The sequence below is a fragment of the Pteronotus mesoamericanus genome, unplaced genomic scaffold (genome assembly GCF_021234165.1).
Source record: "Pteronotus mesoamericanus isolate MK-2021 breed Mesoamerican mustached bat unplaced genomic scaffold, CSHL_Meso_final contig_50, whole genome shotgun sequence".
Taxonomy (NCBI): domain Eukaryota; kingdom Metazoa; phylum Chordata; class Mammalia; order Chiroptera; family Mormoopidae; genus Pteronotus; species Pteronotus mesoamericanus.
In genome coordinates this window covers 40862280-40875932 of record NW_026555186.1, presented here as the reverse complement: position 1 = coordinate 40875932, position 13653 = coordinate 40862280, and positions in this window count along the sequence as shown.

Sequence of the window (13653 nt, the reverse complement as noted above, 5' to 3'; positions counted from 1 at the left end):
TTCCTAAAAAGAGAGCTTTGCACTGCTGTTCAGGATAAATCCACTTGGAATTTCAATTTCCAAGGCTTCTTATCACTTTTTAAATATCATGGCAGTCTTTTAAAATTATATGCACACACACACACTTACATATATATGTATATATGTAGACATGTGTATACCAGACACAGAGTGGAAGATATTTATGAACTGAGTATTATAAGAAGTTCACAGCCTCTTTGTTCACATGCATTTTGTTTTCTCATAGTTTCTAAAACATAGGACTGCTAAATGTTTCTTCAAGCAGCAGGAGAAACAGTTCCCATATGCTGTTAACCAATGCTCACTAGAGTACATGTGGCAACAGAGTCTATTGTCAGAAGCAATAAATGCCTGTCATCCAAACAGAAATGTCCCAAACACTTATTATGAATGAGGCAAATTACTAGGCACATAATGAAGCTCACAAATTATAATTTTCTTCCTGATCATTTGACTTAAGCAGTTCCTCCAACCACTTCACAAGATCAGCAATAGACACTATCTGTCCTAGTACTGAGTGTACAATTCGTCTCCATGATTCCAAATTAAAACCTGATGCCAAAAAGCCTGGGATTGAATTTATCTTCTGACAGCACATCAAAGGGTGGGAAGAAGGCCCTGTACAGATGAGGTCACTGCTGCCAGTTCAAATACAAACAATATAGTCTGAACCAATTTCTTTTGGGGATAACTTAATTTTTTTTTAATTTATTGATTTGAGAGAGAAAGAGATCAATTTGTTGTTCCACTTATTTATGCCTTCATTGGTTGACTCTTGTTTGTGCACTGACTAGATTGAAACCACAATCTTGACATATTGGAAGAATACTCTAATCATTGAGCCACCTGGCCAGTGCTTGGAGATGACCTTCAACGTGAGCAAAAGGAGGTTCCAAGATTCAATTGAGTCATAATTTGAGCAGAAGAGAGAGAGAGAGAGAGAGAGAGAGAGAGAGAGAGAGTCCAATAATAAAAGTCCTTCAGTTTGTATAAGGAATATTACATGTGGAGAGAGCCATTTCTCTATATGTTCTGGTTCCAATATCCTCTTGCCTACCTAAAGTTAAAGACTCAGTTAATCATCAGCAATGAAGCACTTACTCTTTCTTACATAAACTAAGGAAAGAGTATGCATGAGAGGATATAATTGTTTGTCTCTAAATTGTTTTTCATATTTCCTAGCTGCTTTTATTAAGTTCTGTTGACTATGGTATATTTTATATTTAAATTGTTTTCCTATATTTTTACTGATACAATCTAAGTATGTTCACAAAAGAAAAACCAGAAGTGTACAGATTTTTAAAAACATTTGTGAAACATAGGTAACTGTGTAGTAGTATTAATAACATTATTGAACAGAAATTGACTAATACCTGCTGTTCATAGATAGGTTTATTTGTATTTCTTAGTATTCTGAAACCACCGTGGCTGGAACTTTCTATATAGCTTTCCAAATTTTTAAATATTAAGAAAAAAAGATAAATATTTGCATGGTTACATATGTACTCATAAGCCTAATTATATAGCAATACAATGTATTCTCAAATTAGAAATTATAACTGATAAAATGAACAACTTTTTGATCAATGTTTTTTACTTTCATTTTAAGATTTGGTGTACTTTAATATAATGCAACTATGTTCATGAATTCATTTTAATCAAATAAACTATGTATTCATAAGCATTGTTAAAGAATTTATATAATTTTATCCAATATAATGTTTCTTAAAACCAGAAAAAGGTAATTAATCTCTCAGCTTAAACTGAGGTTCTGTGCAAAGGAAGTAATACTATTGGCTAAAAAACCTGTAATTCATACTATTAATATAATCACTATCTGCATTTTTTTACTCTGTACTTTCACTCACTACATAGTATCAAGGCTCTTGAAATGTTTTTGGAATTAAAAGGCTGCCTTCAACATCTAAAAAACTACTAAAACTGAGAAAGGAATTGAGTAAACTAGCAGCATACAAAATAAATATCCAGAAATCAGTTGCATTTGTATATGCTAATAATGAACTATCACAAAGGAAAACTAAAAAAAAAAAAAAAAAAAAAGACAATCTCATTCACAATTGCTTTAAAAAGAATTAAATACCTAACAATATATTTAATCAAGAATGTTAAAGCATTATCCTTGGAAAATTACAAGAAATTCAAGAAAGAAATTGAAGAAGCTACAAATAAGTGGAAGCATATACTGTACTCATGGATAAGAAGAATTAACATCATTAAAATATTCGTGTTACACAAAGCAATCAATAGATTCGATATAATTCCTATCAAGATACAATGGTATATTTCACTGAACTAGAACGAATACTCCAAAATTTTATATGTAATTATGAAAGATCCCAAATAGCAACAGCAATCTTGAGAACGAAGAACAAAGTTGGAGGAATCATGCTGCCTAATATCAAATTATACTATAAAGCCACAATAATCAAAACTGCATGGTACTGGCATAAAAACAGACAAATAGATCAATGGAACAGAATAGAAAGCCCAGAAATAAACCCACACCTTTACAGTCAACTAATATTTGACAAAGGAGACAGGAACATACCATGGGCTAAAGATAGTCTATTCAATAAATGGTGTTGGAAAACTTGCATATGTATGTGCAAAAAATGAAATTACCACCTTTTACACCATACACAAGAATAAATTCAAAATAGATTAAATATTTAAATGTTAGACTCAAAACTATAAAAATCCTAGAAGAAAACATAGGCAGTAAAACCTTGGACATTTCTCATTGCAGTATTTCTCTCTGATATATCATCTCAGGCAAGGGAAACAAAAGAAAAAGTAAACAAATGGGACTACACCAGACTAAAAGGTTTTTACACAGCAAAGGAAACCATCAACAAAATAAGAAGACAACTCACTGAATGGGAGAACATATTCCCCAACACATCTGATAAGAGGTTAATATCCAAAACTTATGAAGGTCTTAAAAACTGAACACTAAAAAGCTAAATAATCCAATTAAAAATGGGCAAAGGACACAGATACTTCTCCGAGGCTAATAGACATATGAAAAAAATATTCAACATCATAAATCATCAAAGAAATGCAAATTAAAACCACAATGAGATATCACCTCTCATCTGTCAGAATGGCTATCATCAATAAATCAGCAAACAACAAATGTTGGTGACGATGTAGAGAAAAGAGAACTCTCATGCGCTATTGGTGGGAATGCACATTGGTGCAGCCACTGTGGAAAACAGTATGGAGTTACCTCAAATCATTAAAAATGGAACTGCCATATGACCTACCAATTCTACTTCTGGGAATTTATCCAAAGAAGCCTGAAAAACTAATTAGAAAGAACATAAGCACCCCTATGTTCATTGCAGCATTATTTACAGTAGGCAAGATTTGGAAGCAGCCCAAGTCTCCATCAGTAGATGCGTGGATAAAACAGCTATGGTACATTTACAATGGAATACTATTTGGCTGTAAAAAAGAAAGATTTTTTTTTCTTTTTAAAAAAATTTTATTTATTTTTAGACATTGGAGAAGGGAGGGAGAAAGAAAGGGAGAGAAACAGTAATGTGTGGTTGCCTCTCACACAGCCCTTACTGGGGACGTGGCCCACAATCCAGGCATGTGCCCTGACTGGGAATTGAAATGGTGACTCTTTGGTTCACAAGTCGGTGCTCAAGCCACTGAGCCACGTCATCCAGGGAATGATTTTTTTTTCTTCTTAAAAAGACTCTAAAACTTCTTATAATACTGGTTTAGTGGTGATGAACTCCTTTATTTTTGCCTTGTCTCGGAAACCCTTTCTCTCATCTTTGATTCAAATTGATAGTTTTGCTGGATAGAATAATACCAGTTGTAGATCCTTGCTTGCCATCATTTTGAATACTTAGTGCCAATTCTTCTTGCATGTAAAATTTCTGTTGAGAAATCAACCGACAGTCTTATGGGAGCACCATTGTATGTAACAGCTTTCCTCCTGCTATTCTTAAGATTCTTTGTCTTTAAACTTTGGCAAATTAATTATAATGTGTCTTGGTGCGGACCACTTTGGCCTCTTCTTGTTTATGACTCTTAGTACTTCCTGAACTTGTGTCATTCCTTCCCTGCATTAGGGAAGTTTTCTATCATTATTTTCTCAAATAGGTTCTCAATCCTTGCTCTCTCTCTCTTCTCTGGTGCCCTCCTGATGATAATGTTGTTGTGCTTGATGTTATTCCAGGAGTCTGGTAAACTATGCTAATTTGAAAAAGAAGGAAATTTTACCCTTTATGACAGTATGCATGGACTTGGAGAACATTATGCTAAGTGAAATAAGCCACTCAGAGAAAGACAAATAGCCCATGATTTCATTAATATGTAGAATCTAATGAACAAACTGAACTAACAAGCAAAACAGAGACAGAGTCATAGATGGAGAACAGATGACAGGTAGTGTTAGAGAGAAGGTAAGGGATGGAGGGATTAAGCAAAAAGAAAAAGAGAGAGAGATCTCATGAACATAGCCAACAACGTAGTGATTGCTGAGGGGAGGATGGTGGGCGCAGGTGGAAGAGTGTATAGGGTAGATAAATGGTGATGGAAAGACATAAAATAAAATTAATAAATTTTAAAAATTCAAGAAAAATGAAAATAAACCAATACCTTCAAATATTAACTGAGGCCTTTGTACATTAGATAGAAATTTAGTGTAATTTAGCTGCTCATAAATGAAATTATTGGTTTAAATATATTTTTCTACAATGCATGTTCCAGAAGGGTAATTTATTTCATGAGAAAAATAGGGCAACAAGCACTCTTGTAGGGAAAATCTTTTTATCTATCAAATATTTATCTACCTTTATATCTATTTTCAATTGCATTACATTAAATCTAAAATTCCATTTATTATAGATAGTACAATTATTTATGGTACCATTGAGAAAAAATCGCCACCAATTATAATTATGAGGTATGTTTAATTATAAAACAAGTTATTCTTTTAAAAACATTAAAATTTAGAATCAATGTCTTAATGTGTACAGAGTCAGAGGTATATAATATATAAATAAATACATATAATTGCATGTAATATACATATACATCATAGTTCTGGCCATGATTTTAATGATTCTTTAAAATAATTGATTTAATTTAACTTAACAGGATCATGCTTCACACCTTGACATGTTTTTGTGGAATATGTTATGAATGTATATTTTAATCATTTACAGATCATAATATAATATGTAAATACACAAAGTATCTGCAAGTAAGAAAAAAATCATATTTCTCTACAGTAAACCTGTGGCTTTTACAAATATTTTAAAGAGCTAGGAAAGGTTTCTTTCAAATATTGGATAAAAGTCAATGGCTGGTCTACATGTCTCTTCTGTGCCTATGGCGGACATTTCTACCATGACTCATTGACTCTAAGATACCATGAATCATTAGACACACCATTATTTTATGTTTGATTAAAAAGGGAAATACATATGCCATTTAGACTGTGACATGCCATTGATTGTTAGACACACCTCAATTCCAGAAAAGGAAAATTATCAGTTCTAACATACATGAAATATTGTAATCAATCATGACACTCTGAATATAGCCTCACATTATTTTGCAATACAACATTCCCTACAGGCATACCAGTGGTGAGGGATAATTTTAATAAGGATGTTGAGAACTGCCTGTAATGACAGAGGGAAATTTGAAATCCTATAGTTTATGAAGAAGTACAAGTCTTGCTATATAGTAAACCCAGAAAATTGTGTGTCACTCTGATCCCATCTATGAAAAAAGTTAATTTATTGAAGGACTATCCTATACATATATTCCTCTAATTTCATTTGATTATCAATGATAAACTAGAACTTATATGAGAAGAGAAGAAAAAATAAAGGAAGAAAGAAAAATAGCATTAACGAAGTCCCCTTCTGTTAGGGCCCATACGTATGTATTTCATGTGTAGCTGTTATTTGATACTTCCAGGAGCCAGAAAAGTTTTTACCTATGCATTTTTACAGACAAGGAACCTGAGGCTTGGGTTAGTGAATAACTTATTCAAATTCACACACCCATCAGAAGTACAACTGTTGACTTGACCTGAGAATCAACATAGTGAAGTGAGTGGAAGTCACACTGACCTCTTCCCAGGACCAACCTGGTATTACAACTAAATTGTGGAGAAATCACCTGTAACAAACAACTGAACAATAGTGAGAGAGGATCTTTGTAACCTCAGAGACAGAAAAATCAGCTTTAGCACAACCTAACTGCCACTTACCCTGGTCTCTGGCAAATTTGGGTGCAGAGTGGGCTGAAGACGCCTGAGGAAAGACTGGGGAAGGAGACTTCGGGGAGAGAACTGAGAGAATGGCTGGGAGGATCCCAATGCTGACTCATCCCCCATGTGGCAGCAGCCATCTTGCTCAAGCAGAGACCACTCCCCTGAGCAGCAGGCATGTGAAAGGACCGACTAACCCTGCCCCCCAGGAGGGACTCCATCCCACCCTGAGCTTTCTAAGCAGGCCTAATGAATGCAGAGTGACTTGATTAATAGCTGAAGGAGACAGGCACGGACAGTAGATTCTTGGAAGTCTCGAACAGACTGCCTAAGGTCAGATATGGACAACATCTGACATCATCAGAAGCAGATCCAGAAAGTAAAAACAGTTGTCTCCTACCATAGAAGTTCACACCACAAAGTCAGGAAATCAAGACAGATCAATTTAAGAAGCAGAAACAAAAAAGGAGTCTCACAAATAATGGGAAGACAAAGAAATATCCCCTACCCGAAGGGAAAGGAGGAATCCCCAGAACGAGAACTAGATGAAATCAGATATTGAGTTCCAAACAATGGTTCTATGGAAGCTCTATGAGCTCAGTGAGCTCAGAGAGAATTACAAAAAATTACAGGGAAACTACAAGGAACTTACTGCAAACTATATCAGCATGAAAAAGGACATAGAAACAATCAATAAGAGATAAGAGGAAATGAAGAACACGATTTCTGAATTGAAGAACACAGTAGAAGGAATCCAAAGCAGGTTAGATGAAGCCGAGGATCGAATCAGCGAGCTGGAGGATAAAGTAGAAAAAAGCTCCCAGAAAGCAAGAAAATGAAAAAAGACTCAAAAAGAATGAAGAGGCATTTAGGGAAATGCAGGACAACCTGAAATGTAATAATATTCATATAATAGGGATACCAGGAGAAGGGAATGAGGAAGGGATAGAGAACCTGTTTGAAAAAGTCATGATGGAAAACTTCCCTAATTGGAGGAGATAAAAAGTCACACAGTCCAGCAAGCACAGGGGATCCCATTCAATAGGAACCCAATGAGGCCCACTCCAAAACACAACATCATTAAAATGGCAAATATCAAAGGCAGACAGAAAACCCTACAGGCAGCAAGGGAGAAAGAGATAGTAACATATAAGGGAGCCCCTACACGGCTAGCAGCTGACTTCTCAATAGAAACACTGCAAGCCAGAAGGGAATGGCAAGAAATATTCCAAGTAATGAAAAGCAAAGGCCTGCAACCAAGACTGCTTTACCTAGCAAAGCTCTCAATTAAAATGGAAGGCAAAATAAGGAGTTTCCCAGATAAAAGAAGGCTAAAAGAATACACCTCCACAAACCAGCACTACGAAATATGCTTAAGGGACTGCTTTAAGATGAAGAAAAAGAGTCTATGAACACCCAGTTTCTTTTACAGTATTTGCCAATACTTGATATTACCAATATTTTTAATACTTATTAATCTGATTTTGACAATGATGTATTTTAATTGTTCCTTTATTATTTGTTGAAATTAAAAATGTTTTTGTATATGTCCTGTCTATTTCTATTATTTTAAAAAAGCTTTAAATGACTTTTTGGTATTCTTTATCCAATTATTGATTAAAGATTTGTAAAAATTTTTTTCCCTAAAAAAACCAAACAAACAACAAAAAAACCCAACTATTAACCCTTTTTTAGATGTGTGACAAATACTTTCCCATTCTGTTACTTGTCCTTTAATTTTTTTATATGTATATTAATATATAGCCATATTGTCAATATTTTACTTTATAGCTTCTGAGCTTGAATATTTTACTTAAGGGTAAGAAAAATATTAGCTTGTGTTATCTCCTAAAACTCCTTAGATTCTATATATTGATTTTTAATTCACCTGAATATTTCTTGTATAATGTGTGAAATAGGGCTCTATATTTATTTTATTTCAGGTAATAGTGTTGGTAACCTTATTTGTTGAATAAGCCTTATTTTCTCCATTGTTTTGAAATATCAATTTAATCATTAAAAAAAAAAAGAAGTTCAACTGTTGAGATTAATATCCAAATCCAATTCCAAACCTTAGGTCTTCTCTATTACCCCAGAACACAACTCTGATATTTTCTATACAGGAATTTGGCTCCAAAAATTATTCAGCAAATGAAGGAATACCTGCATACAATCAGAACTGGAATATCCTGATATGATCCACTTATAGGATTTATATTTAATTTTATCTGATGTATTCTGATTGTCTACTTCCTGAACACTTCCATAGAGAAAAACTTGCTGCTGTCACCTGATCACCACTAAGATTCCCATAAATATTCTCACTCATTCTTCACCTTTGGCTATAGACTTCCATGGATTACAATTTATTACAAGATGCTGGGGCTGCAGTTACTCAAGTTCCTCTGCTATCTCCTTTGGTTCGACTCAACTATCATTTTCACACACACCATTTATAGAGTTAGAATGCTGATAAAAGTAGAACACTTCTGTATTCCTCACCTAGACTATTATATTCTTTAGTTATCTTTAAAAATACAATTTAGCTTGGTCCAATGAATACAAATTTTATATTTTACAATTACTGAGATAATTATAATGATGTCATTGCATATTGAGGTGAAGTTAGGAAACAATGAAGTGGAAATAGGTCAGTTAGCCGTAATATTTTTAGAGAAACTGTCTTTATTTTCAGCAAAACAAACTTGTTCATTCTAAGAAGACATTTTGTTCTTTGTAGAACATGCTACTTCATTTTAAGGCTTTTCTCTGTGAAGAAGTTGTTCCCTCTGGTGCCTGAAACTACTGCATAAGCCTATTGTGATTTTTTTGGTGGAAACCATGACTCTCTTGGGTGTATTACTCTGGTTTAAAGTGGCCCCTCAATTGTAAATGATCAAATTGCTACATGGACCATTTATACAGAGGTATTTCTTTTTGAAGTAAGAGTGAAATCAAGTGTTTTTGTGCCACACCAGGGACCCAACATGCTCCAACAGATAAGCCACTGGCCTAAGGATGTGAAATTCTTTATACTTTCATTTTGCTCATATGCTCAGTTATCTATTTAGAGCCATATAGTTAAATCTTATTAATTTGAATTCAGAGACATTAAAAACACCAAAAAAGGATTTAAAAATTAGGTGTTTCATTTTAACTGAAATTGAGCAAGTACTTACACAACTTCTTCATTGATTAAAAAAATCAATGGGAATATATTTTTTTTAAAGGAGGAAGTATATTGTACAAACAAAAAAGTAAATAAAACTCTCTTGTAACAGCAGCTTCAGTCTGATATTTCAGGTGTCTATGAGTCGTGAAACTAGGAAGTGAGGTCTCCATATTCTTGTCAAGATTTTTAAAATATCTAGTGAAAATTAGAGATAAGGCTACATTATAAAGTAAAATGTTAACTTCCTTGATTTTGACTGAAACTATATCCATTCCCTGTCATGACATTATTTTTCTTAATGCTCAAAAGATTCTATTCGTGGTTATACAATATTTAATTTTTAAAATAAGGGAAATATTAATTTATGCAGGATTATAAACAAAGATATTTTTAAATACAGGATCCATTAGGGGAAATTTCTAAAGGGATGATTCATAATAAAAGTATTTGAGCTTCAAAGATTTCATAATTCTCCTTCTTTGATGTCAAACAGCTAAATAAAAAAATACTTTAAAGATGATAGAATCCCCTTGAAAAAAATCAAGTATTAATAAATTCATGATTTAAGGAACCAAATACTAACGTAATTGACATTTACATGTATAAATATTAAAAGTTCCTCCATCACAAAAAATAAAAAATGTTAACTTTTGTTAATTTGTTTTCTATAATGTATGTACATTTTTCTGCTTGAACATTTCATACAGAATGGGTATAATATAAATTAGCAATTGATTCAAGCCCATGTACTATTAGATGTGAGACTGTTGAACAGGAATTTCTAAGTTATTGTTTGGTGTAAAGAGGTAGAGAGGCAGCTTTCATGATAATGTGAAGGTGCCAGGGGCAATGGTTAAGCCATTGTCAGCTAAGACCAAATAAGAAATACTCTTCCTAACAAAAGCAATGAATCATAGCTACCTCCATTGCTACTTCATTAAGAAAAGCAGTGTAAGTGAGAAAACCAGAGACCAAGATTAGTGAGCCAAACTGATCTTAAGATAATAAGTAATAAAAAATATTTTTAGGTGGAAGAATTTCTGTTAAATAACCGGGTAAAGACTTAGTTGTCAATTTCACCTTAATCAGTTGAACTGAATTAAATATTATTTAAATATATGTTATGAAGCCCTGGAAAAAGGTGATCCTTTGTAATGCATATAATGTGAAGAATTTGTAAGATCTGTAATATTTGGAAAAAGTAAAGAGTAACTTGTGCCACAATCTCTTTGGTAAGAAGGGCCTATATACCTATTTAGCTTTAGAGTCTAATTCTTATAATTTTCTTATTTATACTGAGGACAAATGAATATTGCTTTCTTTCTAGGAAAGTGGGTTTGTCTTTCATGTGATTGTCAGTTACATAAATACCTAGGTAAAGATCCTTTTTAGGAATTGTCATTTATGTATTCCTGGCTGGCAGCAACTCACCTGAGTTATATAAATAATGATTATATTTCCCAGATAGAAAGAGGGAAAATAGGTATTCAACACCCCATTCAAAAAAAAAAAAAGCTTTGCTTTTATTTCCTGTTCTCCTGACTAAATGAGATATAAGATACAATTGGGTGCCAGAGAAAGAGCACATGAATAAAAATTTGAAGATATACTGTATTGCATATTGTGTAAAGCACAGAACTGACATATTTCATGCATTTAATTTTCTGATTCACCACTAGCCAGATATATGACATTGGGTAACATAAGTTAGCATGCTTCAACTTTTACATCTGTAAAATGAAGATAATACTATAAGTAACAGTGCATGTTAAGAACAATGCAAATACTATGGTGGTTAGTAAAATTATGTAGTCTAGAGCCTGAATTTCTTAATCAAAGAAATGAATTTGAATGATCTGTACTTTTGGCTCCATTCTAAAAATTTTGTATTAAATTAAATATGACATGAAAAAGTTTTAAAAATAATTTTTATAATATCTGCAAGATAAATCAATTTTACTACTGGAGAAATATTTACTTTGACTTAGTATGAAGCTAACATCGTTAATATAATAATGGGCCTTTACATACTTGAAGACAGTATATAACATCTTAGGGTGTATATACAGCAAAGTTGGGAATATGTTATTAAGTTCCTTGTAAGAATCTATAGATATAGGTAAAATGGGAGGGCATATTATAAAAATAGTTATAAAGAAATTATGGAAAGATAGGAAAAGAGAGAAAAGAGAATGAAGCAGAGGAAGACTACATAGCTGGTAGAGGTAAGAGTAACTGGAGACGGAGTATGAAAAATACTCTTCGGTTAAATGTTCTTCCAGATATCTATCTACTATGAATAGATCTGAATATCCCAAAATATTTTTAAAGACTTTATTTATTTATATTTATTTGTTATGTAAATTTTATTATGCTATTACAGCTGTCCCATTTTTTTCCCCTTTATTCCCCTCTGTCCTGCACCCCCTCCCACCAGCATCACCCCCCTTAGTTCATATCCATGGGTCATACGTATAAGTTCTTGAATATCCCAAAATATTTTATATAATGAACTAACTAAATAGGAAAAATTGTGTCAAGTAAAAGTGTAGCACTTTTGTAGGCAATTGAAATAAAGTTATCAGCTTTTACTAAACTGTTTTAACTGTAAGATGTTTTATGTAAGTTTCATGGATAACCATAGAACAAAAATCCATAGTAGATACAGAGAAGATAATGAGAAAATAATCAAAGCAGTAAATCATCAAATCACAAAGGAAGACAGAAAAAAAGAACAAAGGGACAAAAACGCCCAAAAAACAACTAACAAAAGGGCCATAGTAAACATTTACACCTCAATAATCACTTTAAATTTAAATGGGTAAAATTCTCCAATCAAAAGACAGAGTTGCTCAATGGATTGAAAAAAAAAAAGACCCAACTACATAATGTCTACAAGATATTCACTTCAGATTTAAGAACACATATAGGTTGAAAGTGAAGTGATGGAAGGAAATATTCCACCTAAATAGAAACCAAAACAGAAACAGGGGTAGCTATATTTATATCATACAAAGTAGATTTTAAGTAGAAACTGTAACATGAGAAAAGAAGGTTATTATATAATAGTAAAGGGATTAATTGATCAAGAGAATATAACATTTATAAATATTTATACACCCACCATCATAGCACCTAAATATATAAAGCAAATACTAGATTACTAGGACGAAATAGACAGCTATGCAATAACTACAGGGACTTCAAAACTATAGTTTTATGTTGTTGTTATTCTGTTTTTTAAATTTTATCTTTCAATTACAGTTTACAATCAATATAATTAGTTTCAAGTGTACAGCCCACTGATTAGACAATCACATACTTTACAAAGTGTCACCCCCTCCAATATTTCTAGCACTCACCTGGCGCCATACATGGTTACTTCAATATTATTGACTATACTCCCTATGTTGTACATTACAACCACACACTATTTTGTAACTACCAGTTTCTATTTCTTAATCTCTTCATCTTTTTCACCCAGTCCTCCAACACCCCTCCCACAACTATCAGTCTGTTTCAATGTTATTTTGCTCTTTAGATTCCACAAATAAATAAAATCATGTTATTTGTCTGTCTCTGACTTATTTCTCTTAGTAAAATAGTGTCTAGGTCCATACCTACTGTCTCATATGGTAAGACTTTGCTGTTTTTATGGACAGGTAATGTTCCATTGTATACATGTATCACAGCTTTTTTATCCACTTGTCTATTGATGGACTCGGGTTGATTCCTTATGTTGACTACTGTAAGTAGTACTGCAATGAGCACAGGGATACATACACTCTTTCAAATTCATGTTTTGGGTTTCTTCTGATACATACCCATAAGTAGAAACACCAGGATTATAAGGCAGTTCCACTTTTCATTTTTTGAGGTAACTCCATTCTGCTTTCCAGTTGCTATACCAGTCTGCATTCCCACCAGCAGTGCATCAGGGTACCCTTTTTTCCACATCCTTACCAACACATGTTGTTTGTTGAATTTTTTTGATGATTGCCATTCTGACAGATATGAGATGATCATCGTGGTTTTAATTTGCATTTCTCTGATGATTAGTGACATTGAATATTATATGCCTATTAGCTATTTGTATGTTCTTTCTGACAGTGTCTATATGGGTCCTCTTCCCATTGTTTAGAATATTTTAAATATTTATTGAAATATTGGGGAGACATTGGTTCATAAAAGTATA